Source organism: Protopterus annectens, chromosome 9.part0, assembly GCF_019279795.1.
Source record: "Protopterus annectens isolate FY-2018-M chromosome 9.part0, PAN1.0, whole genome shotgun sequence".
Classification (NCBI taxonomy): domain Eukaryota; kingdom Metazoa; phylum Chordata; order Ceratodontiformes; family Protopteridae; genus Protopterus; species Protopterus annectens.
The window spans coordinates 209,220,519-209,241,158 of NC_056743.1; the positions used below are offsets into that span (position 1 = coordinate 209,220,519).

Below are 20,640 nucleotides of genomic sequence, written 5' to 3' on the forward strand. Positions count from 1 at the left end.
GTTCACACCTACGGTGTTATGGACTGCCTATGCAAATGTGACGCTCAGGACTTTTCCCAAGAACAACTGCAGCCTCTTTTTCCTCCCGGGGTGTGCAAGACGGTGCTGTTCATTCCCACCTCCCCAGGTCCTGACACAAATTAACTGCTAGTGTATTGTTCAATTTTGTAGATTCTGTCTGTACTGCTGCTTCAGGAAGGTTGTTCCATATCCGCCAGTCTTGTAGGTTCATAGGTTCATAGCATGATACCAGGCTATTGGCCCAGAGGCCCTTATAATCCTAGCCAAGAATTTTGTCCATGTTTCCAGAAAGTCAGCACCTGTCTTTGTATGAATGAATACATTAATGATTCTTATGATAAAGCCACGTGGTGCTTCCAGTATGTCGTTTTTTCCTGGTAAGTATTTTTTAATAGTAGTAACCAGTCTCAAGTGATAGTCTTCATATATAAGGTGCAGTCCTGTAACCTTGCTTTCCTCTTTCTTCAGCACTGTACATATTAAGCTCTTGTGTCTTTCTTTTGTCTTACAGCTTCTGCAGATCATACCATTGTCTCTGTGACGCTTCTTTAAATTGCTTATATCGGTTCTGTGTCCTCTGGATGCGGAGGTCTGCATCATAGCAGCTTGTAGTGGTGAATCCTCCAGTGCATTGCGGGCTGGTCCAAATGAACAACCCCATTATCAGACTCAAACTAAAGAAAATAAGTATGGAACTCATAGAGTTCCATTAGGCTTTCTTGCTGTACTACTGCTTTTCTTACTTATCATTATTTCACTTTGTTTGTTTCTTTCGGCTTTTCCCGGTTAGGGGTCGCCACAGCGGAACCCCGGTCCGCTAATGATTGGCAGTTGACTTTTATGTACCGGCTTGCCAGGCCTGACGCACAACCTTCAACGAAGGTACGCCCATTTACGCATGTCTCCACGCAGAAGACGCTCTAGCTGAGAATTGAACCGGACAGCATCTTACTGTGAGGCGACAATGCTATATCACTATATCCCGGGAATTTTGCTGTTTTACTCGTAATACAGTTTTCCCCTCAATCTGTATACCCCCAGTTGAGTTTTTCATTGCTAAGTGCATTACTTTGCTTTGATTTTATGATGCCATGTCTCTAGACAATTCTTTCTATTTTGTCAAGTCTTTTTCATCCTTTATACATACATCTTCCACTACTGTATAACTTTAGTCATTTCAAAGGTTAACTTTTCCTTACAGATATTGTGGAAAGTCACACATAATGTCACCTAAGAGGTCCAATTACCATGCCCTGGCTTACCACATTTGTGAACATCTTTTCCACTTGGTGTTTCAGTTTTCTTTTTTTTTATTTTTAAAAACTTTATTGAAATCAAACATTCCAGAGTGACATGAGTACTCATTCAGTTGCGAGAGAGAAAACAAACCATTGCAGTGATTTTTTTTCCCTTTGTACATGTTATATAAATATGATTTTTGTCTTAACAATTATTCAGTTCAACATTGCATAGATTGTTCAAGCCCTACCTTCCCTAACGTATCACCCCTGAATATTATTCTGAATGTATTGTTTCCACAGATTCCATTTATTTGTGTGTGTCATGGCTGTCAACTATACTAAACCAATTTCTGTAAGCAGTGCTGCAAATATTATGGGCACATATATTGTTGATTCTGACTTCTTTAGACTGCCAGGGACTCCATCTCCATGAAGTTTTTCTAAGGATACTTCTATCAAGATGTGCTCATTTTTTTTTGCGTTATGTATAGTTCTGTTCCATTGAACAGTTTTGTACTGTATGAGAGAGTAGGGAAGTTATTTTTACACCTTAAGGTCTCCACTTACAAGCATGGCCTGAGTTCTTTTTCAGTTGGGATCACATGATTTGCAGTGTGCATGCTGATTGGCCTGCCCAATCAGCATGCACATTTTCAAATAATAAGCATCTTCTGCAGTAAAGACAACCAGAGATTAGCTGGGGCCTTCTTTTTAAAAAGGGCAGTGTGTTTTAGGGAACATATTTTATAAAAGGGGGTGACACATATTTGCCTATACCTACTGCAAAAATTCCCTTGGGGTATTGTGAGTTTGCCCAAATAGGAACTGGAAGGGCTGCAAGAGGCAGCCCCCTGAATCAACAGATAAGATGATGGCACTGCTCCTGCAGCTCAGCCCTCATTTCAGGAGGAAGGAAAGAAGGAGTGCATAGGCCTCTGCCTTCCTAAGGAAAAGAATGGGTCATTTGATTGTGTGGGTGAAGGTTCAATGGTCACTTAGAAACTGGGAGCAAAATGTCTTTTTTTTTCCTGCGGGCATGCAGTGGACATTGAAGTAATGCAGTGTCACTTAAGTGGACATAAATTCTAGCAGTATCTCCTAAATTAAATATAACAAACTTCTCCTAATTCCACTTGGACACTGTTATCTTCTAGAACCTTCCCCAGTATCTCCAAAGATCACATCTCCTCTGCAACCTTACCTGTGCATTTCTGAAGTAAATTTATCTGCATAACACAGTAGCTGTCTTTAGCTTCTTAGTTTTTTCTCCACCTCAGGTTCATGGAAAACTTAAAAAAAAAATAAATAAGTAATCCAGAAAGCTTGAGTCTTATTTGTTATCTCACCTGTCACTCAAAGAGAGACAAGACTAACGAGAAGCCGAGGACAAAAGATTAGTCTAGATAAAATTACTTTATTTAGCAGGTATAGTACAACAAATACTGCGGTGGTGGTGCTGCGGTAGCGTTGTCTCCTCACAGTAAGGCTTTGTCCTGTTCACTTCTCAGCTAGAGCGTCTTCTGTGTGGAGACATGCATGAATGGGTGTACCTTCGTTGAAGATTGTGCATCAGGGCTGGCAACTCGTCACGTAAAAATCTACTGCGAATCATTAGCGGACCGGAGTTCTGCTGTGGCAACCCCTAACCGGGAAAAGCTGAAAGATACAACAACAACAAGTAGAGATTCTCTTACTCTCTGATGCCCTCCCTGTGGGAATAAAGATGCCTTTTTGAAGTGTCAGGTAATTTATTCAGTTAAGTTGGTAAATAGATGAGTGTTCTCATACTGAATCAACTGTAGGGAAAATAACTTAGAAACAATTCACCAAGTCCTCATTGGTTGCAGTAGATGTGCTAAATATACACAACTCTCAGATCATGGCACCTTGGGATAGGCTGTTGCTGGTTGTGGAATTGCTTTCACTGACCGAAGGATTTTGAGATGAAGTTACTGATAATCAGACAACATTGCATATTATTGAAGTGTATGGATGAGGTGTTCTTAGCTTTTGAGAGGGCAGAGGAACCTGTTGTATAGTAACTGAAGAAGATGATGGGGATATGGGTCTGTGGGATAGCTATAACTGTTGATGGAATAAAATTTGCACTATATTTGTCAGCAAGGATATTAGATGTTGGCTTTGGGTCAGTTTGTGTAGTATTATTGTGGACTAGCACCAAACATTGTTGGGTGCTACTTAACTTCCTGACATAGTTAAATAAATATTTGTAGTTAGTTCTGGTTTTAGTGACAATTTTAAGTTCATACTCAGCTTTGAGGTTCTTAATGGTTACCTTAAGCTAGTTTTCGAGAGTGTGCCCTTAAAGTAGATAGAATGAGATGTCTTATAAAAATTAAGTAATTCAATTATTTTTCCTTTGTTGAACAGGTTAGTCCCACTAGACTAGTGGCTTCTGTTTAAGGGAGACCCAGTGGTGGTGTTTATACTGCTGGGGAATTTGGCCATGGCATTGCGAAATGTTCCATACTCTTTAGGAGAGTGTTCCATTCCTAGTGCTGTGGAGGCCGGGAGAGCAGTACTTAAGGAGATCGTAGATGGCAGATAGCACAAAGATGAATGCCAGTGCAGTGTTTGAAGCTGTACAAGATTCTGAGGAGCTGTTTCAGCAGAATTTGTTTGATTGGAAGCAAGCATTCATAACAATGATGGATGTGTTGTTATAACCCTGCAGAGAGTAGAGTTGCAGGAAGATATTTGAGTGAATTGTTGCAGAGCAAGCCAGAGAGCAGAAAAGATGATTCATGGGGTGAAATTATGGACAAAATTAATTTGTTGGAATTGGAACTGTTTTGAAATAAGATTGTCAATGAAATCATATGCCAGGACTGTTAAAGAAACTGCAGGGAAAGTGGTGAGAGATTAATGGGAAAGGAAACTTTAACAATCAATGGAAATGTATGGTGAGAATTCAGAACAAAGAATAAAAAGAAATGGAGAGGTATGACATTTGGGATAATGTAACGGTCCTATTGGTAGTGAAGGCTCAGGAGGTAAGAGTTTTTATTCTTATTCATAAAGAGACATTTTGTGACATTACTTTTGAGACTAGTTCACTTATAAAAAGTTTTTTGGGGGAGTATAAGAAGAAAAAGAATAGTAACCAGGTGTGGCTCGTGCTATAGGACTACAGCCCTCCCACCTAGAAAACAAAAAAGTAATGAAACACAAAAACAAAGTAAAGAAAACATGTTACGATCACCGCAATTCCCAGAAGTACTCCGTGCATGCGCACACGCACGGGAACACTCAGACTGCTTTCTCAGCAGTCTAGATAGGAGGAAAGGCATCTCTGCCTTGCAGATGCCCAGCAGTCTGTGCGGTGTTGATGTCACAGAATGGAGGCACTCCGGACTGCAGCAGCAGCAGGCTGGACCACTCAAGGTGCATTTGACTAGCACAGCAGCTAACGAGGTGCGCTGGACCAATCGCATTTAATTAGCGCTGCAGCTAACGTACACAAGACTTCATTAGCGTGATTTGTTGTCTACAGTACAGAGCTCAATGGATATCATAGAGGACTGGATTTCTTGGTTTAATGGATGTGTTATGCTCGGGCTCGTCAGCAGGAAAGAGATGAAGGTGAGCTTCTAGTGTGTGTGTGTGTGTGTGTGTGTGTGTGTGTGTGTGTGTGTGTGTGTGTAATGCCCCAGTTGCTATATACTGGTGGCTAGAGAAAACTCATGGTGGTGTGTTAGGGAATACCTCAGGCTTGAACCCTGTACCTTGCATGCAGGTGGCAAGGGCCTGAATTCCCTACCCACCACCATTTTTAAAAAATTTGCAGATGTTTGCCTCATATTTGTTCTGTTCCTCATAAAATCTATGGTTTCTGTATTTTTGTTAGTCAGTCAGTGGTGCAGGGGTAGCATTGTTGCCTGATAGTTACAGCTTCTCTGGTTTGATTCTTGGCTGGGGTGCTTTCTGTGTGGAGTCTGCATGTCCTCCCATCTTAGTACAGATTTTTGCCTCATATTTGTTCTGTTCTGTTCGTCTTAAAATCTGTGGTTTCTGTATTTTTGTTTCCTTACACAGTCAGTGGTGCAGTGGTAGCATTGTTGCCTGACAGCTACAGCTTCTTTGGTTTGATTCTTGGCTGGGATGCCTTCTGTGTGGAGTTGGCATGTCCTCTCATCTTACAAAAACATGTGTCTGGAGTCTTTCTCCCTGGGCCTGTGCTGAAAATTGGCTTTTGTTCCAAGTCGGACTTTCATGGTTAACAAATGTTAAATAAAAATGACAGGCATTTGAATTTCAGACTTCATATTCTTCAGAAAGTACATGGTAACACAAAACCTTTTATTCTAGCAATGTTCTAAGGTTTATACGATGGATATTTGTCCCTATTCTTTGGACTGTATTCCCCCATTATTGGCTTCATCCAGGTTTTTTGTGCTAAGGTTGAGATCTACGGTGAGAACTGAATTCACTAAATGGTAGCCATTTAAGTTTCAATCTTCCTCTTTTTCATACAACAGCTGATTTGGCATAGTGGTATGTTGCTCTGACTGTTTTGCACAGGGTCCTGGGTTCCAGACTTGGCAGTGATATGTCTGGTGGTAACACAGCATTTTATTCTAGCAACTTTCCAACATTATGCAAGCAATGTTTAAAATGTGTCCCTGATTTTTGGGCTTTTGTCTCCCACCCCTGCCCAAATAAATGTTGGCTTTTTCCAGATTTCTTGTGCTGCAAAGTTCAGAGATACAGCTGAATGTCGAGTAGATTTTACAAGGAGCTGAGAGCTGCAGGGACAAAAGAGTAGTGCTGCTTATGTTGAGTCCGCTTGTATTAATAGCACAACAGGTAGTGTACTTGCTTTTGATGCAGAAGGCTGTGGGTTCTACTCCCACAGTAGGTAGATGCATTGCTGATACTGTACTGTGTTGTAAAAGGGGGTGAATGCTGCATTCCTTTTGGCGAAGATACCTAGTAACTATCGACCTGTTATCAGTTTGCCATCCATTCCCTATTTCAATATTACTAGCTTATCATTTTTTTAATGCAACATAAGCAACTTATTCCTCAAGGGCAGCAGACACTTTATTTGTAGATGAAACAATGAAATATAAAGTTGTTTGCTAGCAGCAACCTCTTCATTAGTTACAGATTTCTTTAGTGTGGAATTATTTAGATGACATTTACTACTTCAGAGTTTGTGCATATTTACTGTTATTTGGTGGACTGTAGAAGTCTGAGTAGACTTTTATGATGGAAATGTTCTGAATTGGGCAGTTTTGTCATTATTGGTGCATGCATTTTGTTTCATTGTTTATTGGAAAAGTCTTCAAAACAATAAATTTAATACACCCTCTAACAACTGTGCTGTATTGTACAAGGAATATAATGTAATACAATCAGGAAGGTGTATCAAAGAGCATGTGTAGGTTTCATGTGCAAGGGGCCTTTGATGTGAAAACAGCCCAAAGTTAATCTTTGTCTGCCACTGGCAAAATGTATTTTCTTCGAATGTGAGTTTCAATGCTGTTTGAATGAAGTCCTTGTTTCAAGGGCAGAGGAGTTTTAATGCCAAGTCTATTTTCATTGTGAGACTGCATTGCTTTGTTTAGCAGATATTTATTCTTGTTTGTGCTGTAAAATGCAAAATAAAGCTTTCAAATGAAATCCAAATCATTGCAGAAGTAAAGCAGTATGCACATTAGTGTTTATGGTAAGTGGGGCGAAATAACCAAGGAATGGGGCACTGGAATGGCTGCAGGGGAGAGGCTCCATTCGACCATGATTTTGTGAGGGGGGAAGGGCAGCAAACTCAAGACAGCCCCCGCTAAACTATACCTCTCAACTGTCCAGATTTTTGCAGAATGAATAGATTTTTGCTTCTTACTTTTGGATTGTTCCTCATAAAATTTGTGGATGTTATGTAGTCCTATCTCGCCTACATTCTTACCCGTAGGTTTGGAGCTGAATATCGGCTCCGACTTGGCTGATTTTATTAGCTCAAAGTCTCTTATTGGCTGGGCTAAGAGGGTATCCCATGGTGCACTGCTCCATATCCCCAGATCTAGTTTGCTGTGAAACACTATGCACTTCATTCACACCTCACATCCATATAAATATTAACTAATCAAAGGGACTCTGCAGGTGACAACCTAACCTCCAAATCCTCCAGGCAGGGGGAAGGTGGGAGGGTAAGTAAGAATGTGAGGTGAGATGGACTACATACATCGAACGTTATGGTGAGTACATAACTTCTTGATGTTATGTAGTCCTATCTTGCCTACATTCTTACCCGTGGGACAGCGTCCCTAGCACCTACTTCCTGGGTGGCTCATAGGAAAATACTCCTGAGAACTGTGGAGCCAAAGGAAGATCTGCCCCTGGAGACCACGTCCAATTTGTAATAAGAAACAGGTGTGAGGAGAAGCCCAAGTAGCTGCAGCACATACATCATCCATTGACAATCTAGCTTGATAGGCTGTAGATGTAGAAACAGCCCGCGTAGAATGTGCCTTGACTGGAAATGGCAAATTTATACCTCCTGCCTGATAGATAAAAGAGATGCAACTGGCTATCCATCTATACAGCGTGACCTTGGATACCGGAGAACCCAATCGGTTTTCCGAAAAGGAGACAAAGAGTTGGTCAGATTTCCGGATATCTTTTGTAGATAGAAGCGTAACTGTCTATGTACATCCAATTGGTGAAATCTAAATTCTGCCTTGTTAGAAAAGTGGGGGGAAAACACCGGCACTTATAGATTACTTTTATTTCAGAAATGCATGTATATTCTCTAATTTTGTCAGCTGCTCAAGTTAACAGTACTAATATTAAAAAGGTGTCCCTTCTTTGACAGGTTCCCAGCTGTATTGTGTGGCAATTTTATATTTTTCCCTCCCATTTTTGGTCCGTTTTTCATAAAATTCTGGTTTTCTGTCAAATTAGTGGCAAATCATTAAAGACTGAAGTTAGAAAATAATGGCAGACATTTGGGTTTCAGATTTCATACCATTCAGAAAATACATACTAATGCAAGACCTACTACTATTCTGTTATCATTCTAAGTTTACAAGAGCAAATTTAAAAATTGTCCTTATTTGTGGGCCTGTGTCCCACTTCTATGTATGGCTTTGCCCAGATTTCTTGCTCTGAGATTGAGAGGAATGAGTGTCAGAGCCATCATCATCAGCCAGAAACATTTCAAATAGTGACATACTTGTTGCACCCCACTCCCCCATGTAGTGACTCTTGATGTGTCCAGCAAGGCAAGGAGCAGTTATGCAGTGTAAGTGTGCAGAGTATTCCCCCATCCATGGGGGACACAAGTATGGTGGTGGCTTTTCACCTGTCCTTGATTTTGCAGAATGTTCTGGTTTTCTGTCATATTTTTATACTATTGATTTATGCTTCTTCTTATTCAGAAAATGCATGCTGTCGCAGTGCCCTTTTGCTCTGTGTTTATGTAGCAATGCTTTAATTACCAACAGGTAAGTTTGTCGGAGATTGTAAGATTCAAGTAAGTTTTAATAAGCATACTGTTAAAGAATTACCAATATTGAAAGACTTTTTTGTTGCCATGCAGAGAATATTTACATAACTAGATAACGTATAAGCCTTGGGTAATGAAATGCATATTGACAGTATTTGTAATAAAGGACAGGATTACAGTATTTTCAGAATCTCATTACATTTTGTTGGAGACTTGCAGTCATCTTTGCAGGCTTTACCCATAAACCAAACAGAATGCTAATAAATCTATTATGTGTGGTCCATAACTTGTGCAGCGATCCTTTAAGCAATTTATCTTGAGCTTGTTTCTTGTTTGCTGTTCATTTTTTACTTTGATCATGTCTTACTCATGAAACAAGTAGATAGTTGTTGTCGGGCAGCAGGTCTTTTTTGGATAAGAAACATTTTTACAAGTGGGGATATCACAGATTGCTACTTTCAGCATGTTACTTGGTAATTTTATAAAGCTGAATATAAATTATAATTAGAACTGCACTGCAAGGAAAAGTGGTTTGACTTGAGTGCTGCTTGTTTTTTTTATACTTGATTTTGACTGGCATTCCAGTAATGTATTTAAAAAGTTAATTTATTTGTTCATGCCTCGCAATCTTTGTGTTTCCATCTAGATATTAAATAAGCTGTCATGTAGCCAATGCATTGAAATATTGTTTTCTTCTACACTTCATTTTGTCTTGATTGGACTCTCGTAATGACGGTTTGGTACTTAGGACAGCGTATTTAAAGTTCCAGTTGTTGTGGTTTTGAGCATAGCTCTACCCCTTTCTAGTTGGCCCACCCCTTCCCATTGGCCCCCACCCATGCAGCTGTCTTCTGCATCCCCCCTTTAATTTGAAGTCACTAGCCGCCACTGATAGTAACACATTCTTATGTGGTTAAAGCATTTCACAGAGAAATTAAAAAAGGAAGTACATGTTCAATTTCAAACTGAAGTAGAAAAAAAGATTTTAGAGAGACATTTAAGCAAACTTTGTAAAGATGTTATTAACAGTCTATGATAACAGATGATTATGGAATGGTGATGCACCACTTATATTTTCAGAATTTGCAAATAGTATTGAAATATAAGTAGAAGAATAAGCATCCTAAATTGGTGTAGTAGGTGTGATGATTATGTATTAACAGTGGAAGATGTAAGATTTTTGTCACAAGAAGAGAGATTACAAAGACTTTGCAGAGGAGATACAATGTGGAACCTAGGAAAGAACTATGTTCAGGCATAGTTGTAATTTGTAGAAAGTCAGTGAAAATATTGAACATAACATTGGCAATGATGGGAAGATTAACTGTTGTCCATCTCAGATGGCATAATCAGGTATATAGAATTACAGCACTGTATGTCAGTGTTACAGGCAAAGAAAGGGAAACTGTATTTCATAAAATTTTGAATTGTATAGTAATTAATAAGAATATAATATTAATGGGAGATTTTAATTGTGATTTGACAGGAAAAATGGAGAAGAGGAAATAACACATTTTTGAAGTTATAAAATATGGCAATTTAAAGATTTGGAATAATTTGTGGACATATAGTTGAGGTATGTATAAGAAAGAAATACATTATTTTATTATGTCACAGGGTTTAAATATATATTGAGAGACACTTGTAACAGGCTTTTTCAGATCACTGAGAATACAAGAAAATAAAGAGTATGTCAGATTGGGGAAAGGAATAAAAAGAATAAATGGGGAAAAAAGTGTTTATGTAAAGATCACATTTCCACCACAGTGTGTTATAAAACTGCTCTGAGTGGTGGCTAGCTTTGAAAGAAAAATATAAAATATGTTTTTTAGAATGGCAGTCAGATATAATAAAAGGAGAAAAATAAATTCTAAAACAACGTGTATGGATGCTTTAAAGGGTTTGGAAAGGAATGATAAGAGAGTATTATGTGACAGAATGGAGAATTTTTGAAAAAAATCAAGAGAAAATTAAAGAATTATTATTTAAGCAAAGATATTATTTACAAGGTAAAAAAAGAAGAGGAATCAGTTTATTTGAGTAGCATAGTCAGAGAGTAGTATAATGAGAGAAAAGAAAGATGACGGAAGGAGAGGTAAGAAGATCTCAGGAATACATTATGAATATCATAATGAATTATGCAAAGAAAATGTTTCAAGATAGAAAGTGCAAAAAAGAACGGCATGTTAAAAAATGTCTGAACAAGAAAATCAGGAACTGAAAAATGAGATTTCCTTATATGAATTAGATGAGATACTTAGACAAGTTCTTTAATAGCCAGTTTCAGGATCAGATGGACTAGGATACCAAGTTTATAGGAATTTTACAGATTGGCAGAAAAATACATTTTAAAAGTTATGAATGATTCGTTAAATGAAGGATTTATGTATAAAGATTTATGTAGTAATATACTTAAATTTGTATGGAAAAAGGAAGACAAAAAAATTGAAAATTGGAGACCTATAGTATTGAACTATACAGATAAGATTATTTTATGAAAATGGTTCAGAAGAGAATGGAAAGTAATATGAAAAGTATTATATAGAAGATAGCATATAAAGTTTAAAGGGAAAGGGATGTCAGGAATCATTATCCATAGTCAGGGGTAATTGTGGATGATATCATAAACAGGACTGATGAGACCAAGATCATAATAGGAGATTTAAATAAAGCTTTTGATGCAGTAACACATGAACTTTTGTGGACAATTATAGAGTAGTATAACATTACTAAGAAAATTAAGAATGTCTATTCTGCATGTAATAGAAATAAAGTAAGAATTTTAATGAATGATTAAGCAAAGAAATAGATGTAAAGAATGGCATATCTTTGGGATGTCCTGTGAGTAGTATATTATTTGCATTAACTATGAATATATTAGCCAGAGATGCAAGTTTGCACATAAGAGGTGTTACTAATGGAGGCATAAAAATCCCAGTCATGTTTACTTTTACAGATGTTATATTGATTACTAGAAACAAAGTCTGGATGAAAGAAGTCATATGTTGTGTACATCAGAGTTTAAATATAATGGGCGTGGCTTTAAGTAAAGAAAGAAGTAAAGGAGTGGGTGATATAATAAAGATAGGAAGAGTATCTTTCTCGATTAAATCTCTGTGTTAGGAATAATATTTGGGGGTAAAAATGTTAGTGAGGAAAAGTGGAATAAGATACTGGAGGAAATAAAGGAGATGTGTTCATAGGTTGGTACTAGGCTATTTGCTCGAAGGCATTTATAAGCCTAGCCAGAATGTGTTGGCTTTCGCTGCCCCCTTAGATTAGTTTCCTGTGCCTCTGTCCAGCAGAGCCACCAAAGTGATCCCCGGGGTAAACTTTCTGTTTCCCATCCACTCGTCAAGGTTTCTCTTGAAGAGTGTTAGTGAGGAGCTCTGCCTAATGTAGATTGGCATCTTTTTCCAAAGCATGGGCTGTCTCTGGGACAGGAATCTATCCCTCCAGCACATCCTGTTTATTGTTGTGGTGAGGTTTAGATCCCTAGACCGTGTGGCTCAAGGGGATAAGGTTTTCTTTAGGTGGAGCATGTCCATCAATTCTGGGTTGGACATGGCCTTGTATGTCAGGCAGAGATCACCTCTGAGTAGGTGGTATGCAACCGAGTACAGCTGGAGTTTCTTCAGTCAAGCTGCATAGGGCATCTGTTTGAGGCCAGTGATCCTCTTGGTGAGGTACTTCTGTGGTCTTTCCAGCTGTTGCAGGTGTCTTGTAAGGTACATCCCAAATGGGACGTTGTACTCTGATGGGTCTGATGAGTGATGAGTAGAGGGGCACAATGACCTCTTTTGATCTGGATGCAAACCCTTTTGTGATTAGGTGGGCCACATAGAAGGATTTTCTAACCACTTTGGCAATGTGATTATCAAAAGAAATATTACTATCTACTTGGGTCTTCAGATCCCTTATTATTTTTTCCGTATTTAGAGGACTACCACCTATGTGGTAGTTTGTGGGAACTTTGTTTTTTCCAAAGGTGATGACTATGCACTTTTTTGGCATTTAGCTTCTGGCCATGATTTTGACACCAGGTATCCATCTCAGTGAGAACCTTTTGGAGGATGTCTGTGTCAACCAGAGAGTCAGTTATAGCCCCAAGTTTGCAGTCGTCTGCAAACTTGGTTAGCCATAGTCCTCCTGTGCTTGCCTGTGCCTCTGAAAAGTATATGCTGAACTGGAGGGTTCCTAGGACTGAGCCCTGGGGAATGCCACTTGTAATCATTTTAGAGTCAGACCTAACTCCTGCAGCTCTCACCATGTGGGTTCTGTCCGTGAGCCAGTTGGCAACCCATCTTGTGACATAGGGGTTTAAGTTCAGTCTGGTGAGCTTGTCTATAATACCAGAATGGGAAATGGTGTTGAAGTCCTTTGCAAGGTCTAGGTAGGCTGTGTGTATCACCTTTCCCTCATCTATAGCCTTGGTAACTGTCTCAAAGAAGTCCACCAGGTTTAGGAGGGATGATCTGCCTTTAACAAAGCCGAACTGGGTAGGGTCCAGTGTTTGGAGGTTCTCAATGTCTCTGTTAATGAGTTCCATGATGATGCACTCCATAGCCTTGCAGACCAAGGCTATTAGGGAGATAGTTTCTGGGGTCTGTTTTGACTCCACCTTTGTGGAGCAGAATAACCATTGCTGTGTGCCACTCTATGGGTACGTAGCCTGTGGAGAGGCTGAGTTTGAACAGTGTGTTTAGGTGAGGGGTTAGTTCATCTTTGAGCTTGTGTAGAACGCAGCCTGGGACACCGTCCGGTCTCATTGATGCTGTGTTTTTGGCTTTGGAGAGGGCTGTTTTAACCTGAGTGTCTGTGATTTCAGGGGCTCTACATTCTTCTGGTATGGTTATAGGCCCTTTTGGGGGTGAGAGGGAGTTGAAGTTTGCACTGAACCTATCTGCCAATATTGTTCGGTTCAGTGTATTTTGTGCCATTCTGAACTAACTCCGAGCAGATCTGAGCATTGCCACTTAGATTATTGACATAGCTAAAGAATGCCTTGTAGTTATCTTTGGAGTCCTTGGCAATTTTTCTTTCGAAGCTCGCCTTGGAGGATTTCATGAGGGATCGTAGTTTCTTGCTGATACTGATCAGGGATGTCTTCCCTTCTTGGGATTTTACTCTTTTCTGTACTAGTTTCCTCCTTCTATTGTGTAGCTTGTTTATGGCAGGGGTCCACTAGATTGGTTTCCTTTTCTTGGAGGAGTGAGTCTTGGTTTTGCTTGGGATAGCACGATCCTTGCATTCTTGTAGGTGCCCGTAGAATGCATTAGTAAAGGATTTTGCAGCTTGGACAGCATTATCCTTTAGCATGGGGGCTTTGAAACTTTATACCTCTGTCTTAAGTAACGTGAAGTTTGCTTTTGAAAAGTTTTTCATGGTGGTTTCCTTGTCCGGGGTGGGGGCAGAATGTGGATATCCAAAGTGATTTGTTTATGGTTAGATCTAACCAGCAAGGGGTTGACCTCCGGTGTGGAATACCAGTTGCCCATGTTGGTGATGACCACGTCCAATATGTTGTCTCTTCTGGTAGGAGTTTTGACCAGTTGATCCAGGACGTTTGAGTTTATAAATTCTAGGAAATGTTGGGCAAGGGAGTTGGTACTTGAGTAGTTCTCCCACTTAATTTTTGGGTAATTGAAATCACCCAATATTAGGGTGTTTGGTAGGGCCTTTGTTTCCCAGTGTTTCTAGAAACGTGGAATGGGGGTCCTGGGACATGGTGGGTGATCTGTAGCAAGCTACAATTTGAATTGCAGTTTTGCGGGTTGTTAGTTACATGTGCCACTAACCTGGAGGTGTGAATATCCTTGATGAATATGGATACGCCCCCACCTTTTGTATTTCAGTCCAGGTTCTGTGGCCGAAATGTATGGTATGAGTTGTAGTCTGGTAGTGCTGGGGTGCTCTCTGGAGCCTTAAACCAGGTTTCTGTTACTGCACATATATCGATTTTCTGCATACTGAGGAGTGCCTTGAGTGCATGCATTTTGAGGTTTACACTTCTGGCATTGAGTAGCATTACCCTCAGTTTTTTTGTTACTTGTGCTATTTATGGCAGTGGGTTTATCTTTTGAGCCTTGCCTAAAAAAGACACTATGGGGGTGGCAAGAGTCTTGGCCAATATTCGAAAGCCTAAGGGTGACAGGTGCACGCCGTCTCTAGCGCAGTAGCTTGACTTGTTGAGCATGTCATCCCAGGCGGACAGACACTGGATCCCCTTTGAATGATACCAGAAACTTAGCCAATTGTTGAAACTGATAATTTTTTCTTTATACCATGGTATCATTCTTGGTGAGGGCAGGATGCTAGTCAGGGTCATACTGGCCTGGGCTACGTGATCAGAGAGCTCTTCCATGTGTCTTTTCACGTAGTCCAGGGAGGTACGGCTCAGGTCATTCACATCAACGTGGACAATGACAGAGTCATATTTGTACTTGTTCTGGAGTGACCTGAGTGCTTGTGTTATGTGATGGATCCTGGCACCCGACAAGCAGCTAACAGTAACCATTTCCTTATTCAGCCTAGTGAGTGGGATGTCAGTGTGCCTGATTATAAAGTCACCTATTACTAGTATGTTGGGTATGTTATTTTGCCTTAAGGGCTGTGATTGTGTGGCACACTGGTTTTGTGTAGTGTGTATTTTTGTTTTTTGTGTTGCGGGGTGGGGGTTGCTTGGTTGTCTGCTTTGGAGGTTTCTGTTGCTTTTGCAGATTTTTATTTAGAGCCTCTGAGTATGTTTTCATGTATTTATGTGTGTTTTTTGCTGGTGCTGGTTTAAAGAGTCTATGTGAAAGTGGTGGTGTGATGCAAGTAATTCCCTTCTCCTCTTGACTGTCTGAGCCAGTCTTGGGTTGAGAGAGCTTAGCCTCTAGTTTGGCTGTATAATTGCATCTCTCACATGTATTAGTGTTTGGTGGTAGGAGGAGAGGGTTGTGTGTGTACATGAGGCAGTTGTAACATTGTCTCAAAATTCCCAGATTCACCAGTTGGACTGGAGAGTACACCTGAAACTGCCCTTTGGACATGCCTGGATAGGTACAGTGAACTGTTTTACTGAATGGCTGGTAAGGTCGAATGGAGAGCCTTGTCCTTCTGTACAGTATGGGGGGTCTAGTGCTAGGGTTTATAAGTGCTTGCTATGAGATTTGAGCAAGTGCCGGGCTGAGAAATGAATGACTTGAGTGCTTAAGTTGAAAGTTTGTCTAGTTCCAAGAGAAAAATTGAAGAGGAGACTTTGTTTTTGGAAAACATACAAGATATTTTGCAAACCATTACATTTCAAATTGTATACATGTTTTCTTTTTTGTTGTTTTGCTGTTCCATTTCATTCACTTAGTGTATTATAGATGGTTGGTGTGTTTCAGACACTGTCTATAAACCTGAATTGCTGACTCGCACTTTTTTCTCCTAGAAATTGTACTTGCATCACTGCAGCTTAGTGGTTGAGGATCATAGCTGTCAAGTGCACATCCCAGCATCAGTCATAACCAGCACTCAGCTGCCTCTTGAACTTCACAAGTTCTTCCTGTTATTCTGACCCCCTCTCCTCCCTTTTGGTTACCACAGTTTCTTTCCATCTCTCAAAAGCTCTCTGCTTTACGAGGCTGCATTTATCTTTCCATGTGTTGCACTTATTCATTCATGACACAGGCCACAAGAAGAAGGATATGTTCCATAGCTCTCTTTATATTCAGTCTCTCCAGTTGGGGGGCTCCTCTTTCATAACCCTAATTGCACAGTCAGTCAGTGGCAGGGATAAACCACCTTCTCCAAAATAAGCTACTGGCAAACTGTCAACATGGTTTCAGACCTCACCACAATACCACCACTGCCTTGCTATCATTTACAGATTGTATTAACAATAATCGTAACAACGGCTTTCTTTCCTCTGCAGTATTCGTTGATTTATCCAAAGCTTTCGACATGGTTCATCACCAGCTGCTCTTGCATGTTATGAAATCTCTATCACTAGACCCATTAACCATCAACTGGTTCAAATCTTACCTTGATAACAGAAAACAAGCAGTTCTCTGCCACAATAATCTTTCTAATCTCCTTTCCATCTCCCTTGGTGTTCCTCAGGGCTCCATATTAGGGCCGCACCTATTTTCCATCTATATTAATGATCTTCAGTCAGCAATTCCACATTCTACCTGCATTCAGTATCATTCAGTATGCAGATGACTCCACTATTATCTGCTCAGCTACTTCTCAAATTGAACTGCAGTCCATCACCCAGAATGCATTTAATACTGTTGAACAATGGTTTACAAACCGCTGCCTCCTACTAAATCCAAAGAAAACTAAACTGCTACTCTTCTCCCCAACCCACAAGTCCACCCCTACACATTTTACACTTACATCTAACAATGGTACTATTATCTCTCCAGACCTAACTACCAAACTCCTAGGAATATCTATAGACAACAACCTCAACTTTGACACACATATTAACAGTACAATAAAAACAGTCAACAAGAAACTTGGATCCCTCTATAGAATCAAACCCTTTCTTACTCCAGCAGCCAGGACTGCTATAGCCAGAACTCATCTCATCTCTACTCTGCTCTATGCCTCATCCATTTATACATACCTTTCTAAAGCCAACATTAACAAGTTGACTGTATCCTATAATAATATTGCCAGATTTGCTGCTGCCACTCCTTTCCGTACCCATCACTGTCTAAATCTTAAACAACTTGATTGGTTAGAGTTTCTGCACCATCCGCACTTTTCACAGCTTACTATTGCCCACAAAACCCTGTATCAACCCTCCAATACTCCTATTCTTTCAAGCCTACTTACCCTCTACCACAATCCTAAAAACTTACACTCTTCTAATAAACTTCTGTTTAACACCTGCAGATCCAACAATTTAGCAGGTGACTCCCTCTTCTGTAATACCATTGGTAAGCTATGGAATCTACTACACACTGAACTCACAACTCTCTCCTCTCATACACATTTCAAAAAGAAGCTCAAGCTTCATCTCATGACACACTGGCTATGTTCCTGTACTATCCCTGACTAACTGCTGTTTCTTCTCACTAATAACCACCTGCCTCAACTAGCCTTCCCTACGAGATCTGCTTATTATGTATCTTTGACTGAATTCTTCATATATATACACCTATGCTCTGGCCATGCTTAATGGTAGTATAGCAGTTAACATTGCAAATAAAGAAAAACAAAAACTGTTTTCCCCTATTCTATACAAATCAGCTCTAATCAATACTATTTTCTATATTGTTTTTAGTGTACAACTTATTGGTACTTCTTCCTTGATTGTATTTTGCATGTGTTCTTCTGTATACTTAGTTTGTACTTAATATGGGTTTTTATTGTATATTGTTTTATTGTATATTGCTTGTTGTGTTGCACATGGAGCTTTTCTCCCCGGGCCTATACTGAAAATGGACATGTATCCAGCTAGACTAGCCTGGTCAACAAAATGTAAAATAAAATAAAAATAAAATAAAAAAAATAAATAAAAAATAAATAAGTGAAACGTGTACATGACATATGTTAGTTTCGGATAAATAGTGTTATTGCTGTGCCTTAATAAATGCTAACTTTTGACTAACCAACAACATAAATTGTAGGAAACATGCTTGACATAAGGTCAATTTCTAAAACACCTTGAGCAAATATGGGGAAAGGGGCTCTATACTGCATGATTTCAATTACTTCATTAACCAGGCAAACAAGAAAATGCTTAGGATGAACATGTTCAAACTGCCTAAAAACCTTTGGAATTTGAGAGTAAAACACCTTGTAAATGTAAACATTTTTAGGGGGTTGCATGCATTAAATTTGCCACAGGTTTTGTTTGTGTGGAGTCTTTTGGGCATTTGGCAGTTTGGGTAGAGTAAAATAAAAGGAAAACCTCCAGGTGGGGACTGCATAATATGCTTTTTGAAAAATAAATATTGATTTGACAGCTTTGTTTGAAATTGCCATATCTTCCAGCTTATACTACAAATCCATACATATGTGCTGTCTGAGGTACAGACATCTGAATGCCTTATAGATGCAACACGTGTCAGAAATATGGATTCAAGTACAATTTATCTGTAATAATGGGAAACCTCTTCTGAGGACTGCATCATTCTGTACGCTTACAGATGCTTTAGAAACAGAGTGATCGCTGTTGTGTGCTTATGCCTGCCTCTGCTGCCACAAAATTGTTTGTTCAAGAAACAGTCTGAACTGTAAAGCAGGTCATGGTGGTATTGTTTCCACATCACAAAACTCTGCACATGTACACTCAATAGGTTAGAAAGACATGCTGGGCTATTTGAGACAGCATGATTGTAATCTATCATTCTTTACTTTCCTTCCTTCTTATTCCCATTAAAAATAAAGTGTCATTTATAGTCAGAAGTAATGGCGTGTATTATTTTGCTTTGAAAATGACGGCATTCAGTATGAAGTGCCAACCCCTACCTTATATTCATATTTTTAGTAGTGTTTGATTGAGGGGTAAGTTGGCATTTATTTTACTGAAAGTAACAGTTGGCATGCTGTTAATTTTACTTTATTTTAGAAGAGGAGAGAAAAACTGGAAAGAAATGGTAGACTAGTTTTAAATTGCTTGGCTGAAATTAAGTTTGTGTCTTTGTTTCTTTTTTAAATTCTGTAGAGTTCTTGTTGGAATTTCATACAATAGAGTAATTGAAGAAAAACACAAAAGGGAAACCGCAGTAAGGCAGCAGCTGTGGAAACCATGGAGATGTCCATTTCACAGGAAAAGACAGATTCTGTGTGAATGGTTCCCATGGTTTTATCAGTGCTATTCCTATATGCTGCATGTTGCAAATCCTTTTTTGCTTCTCCAACAAGAATGTTGAATCTTGGTGCACAGTAATTATAAGGGTGCTTTTTGTTCATTGTCCTTGCATTTGTATACATTTTACTTTGGACTTCTGATTGCCGTTCTGTGTGATTTACATGCATTAGACTATTACCATTATTCTGTAGTTAGCTCAGCTTTTATAACAGTTTTTGCATTTCTTTCTTAAATTTTTATCTTATGTACGGTTCCGCAGTATATTCATTTACACTAAAAATGCTGGTTTCCTTTTGGTGCTAATTGTACAGCCTTTGACATGTCCCATATGTTATTTCTTGTTTCATGGAACAGAACTCAAGATCTACATATGCTTGGTTTTGGATGTCAGCTTTTTTGTGGCATGTATGTTACAAATCTGAATGGATTCATGTATCTCAGACCTATCGTTTCCTCACCTTTCAGAGTACGCTTGTGTACAACTAAAGTAACCTGGCCTTTTCTTCTCTGGCATGTGTTCATTTTTGTGCTGATATGGCAGTTTTTCTCTGTCCTGTTTCTTGAATTGTAAGCCAGTAAACCACCTACTCTTAGATGTGCTTTAGACTCCTGCCTTCATGGAACATTTTCCTTACATTTCTCCAAGTATACAACTAACATGAACACTCGGGGAACAATAACATTTGGATGTTTCTGCTGTGTTTTATACAAGTCCTTGGATTTTGTGTTTATTTGCCATTCTCACAGCTTAAGATCTGCTTAAAACAGAACTACATCAAATGTCCCATTATTTTCTCAGTTTCTGTTGTGCGTTGTTCATCTCCTTCCCCATGTTCCTTGCTCTGAAAACTCTCAGCCTCATTAAAATGGCAGTCTCTGCTATTTTTCGATTCTGCCTTTAGTAGTATTGTCATCACAGTACAGTTTTACTAATTTTGTTTGATATGGAGCTCGTAGGTCAGCAGCTAGCGTTTCATTCATTAGTTTGCTGGCACTGACCGCTTCACGCATATTATTCCAATAGTTCACGCTAAACACTGAATTAATGTGTGTGTTTGTGTGGGTGTGTAATGTACACACACACACACATTTAAAAGATGGCATTCAGACAA

At 39.3% G+C, this 20,640-nt stretch overlaps 1 protein-coding gene across 1 annotated transcript in view; it reads left to right on the top strand.

Annotated features, from left to right (window-relative positions):
- CD81 (CD81 molecule) overlaps window positions 1–20,640 on the top strand; it is a 1,063,451-nt gene that overhangs the window by 454,927 nt on the left and 587,884 nt on the right. The window lies entirely within an intron of this gene.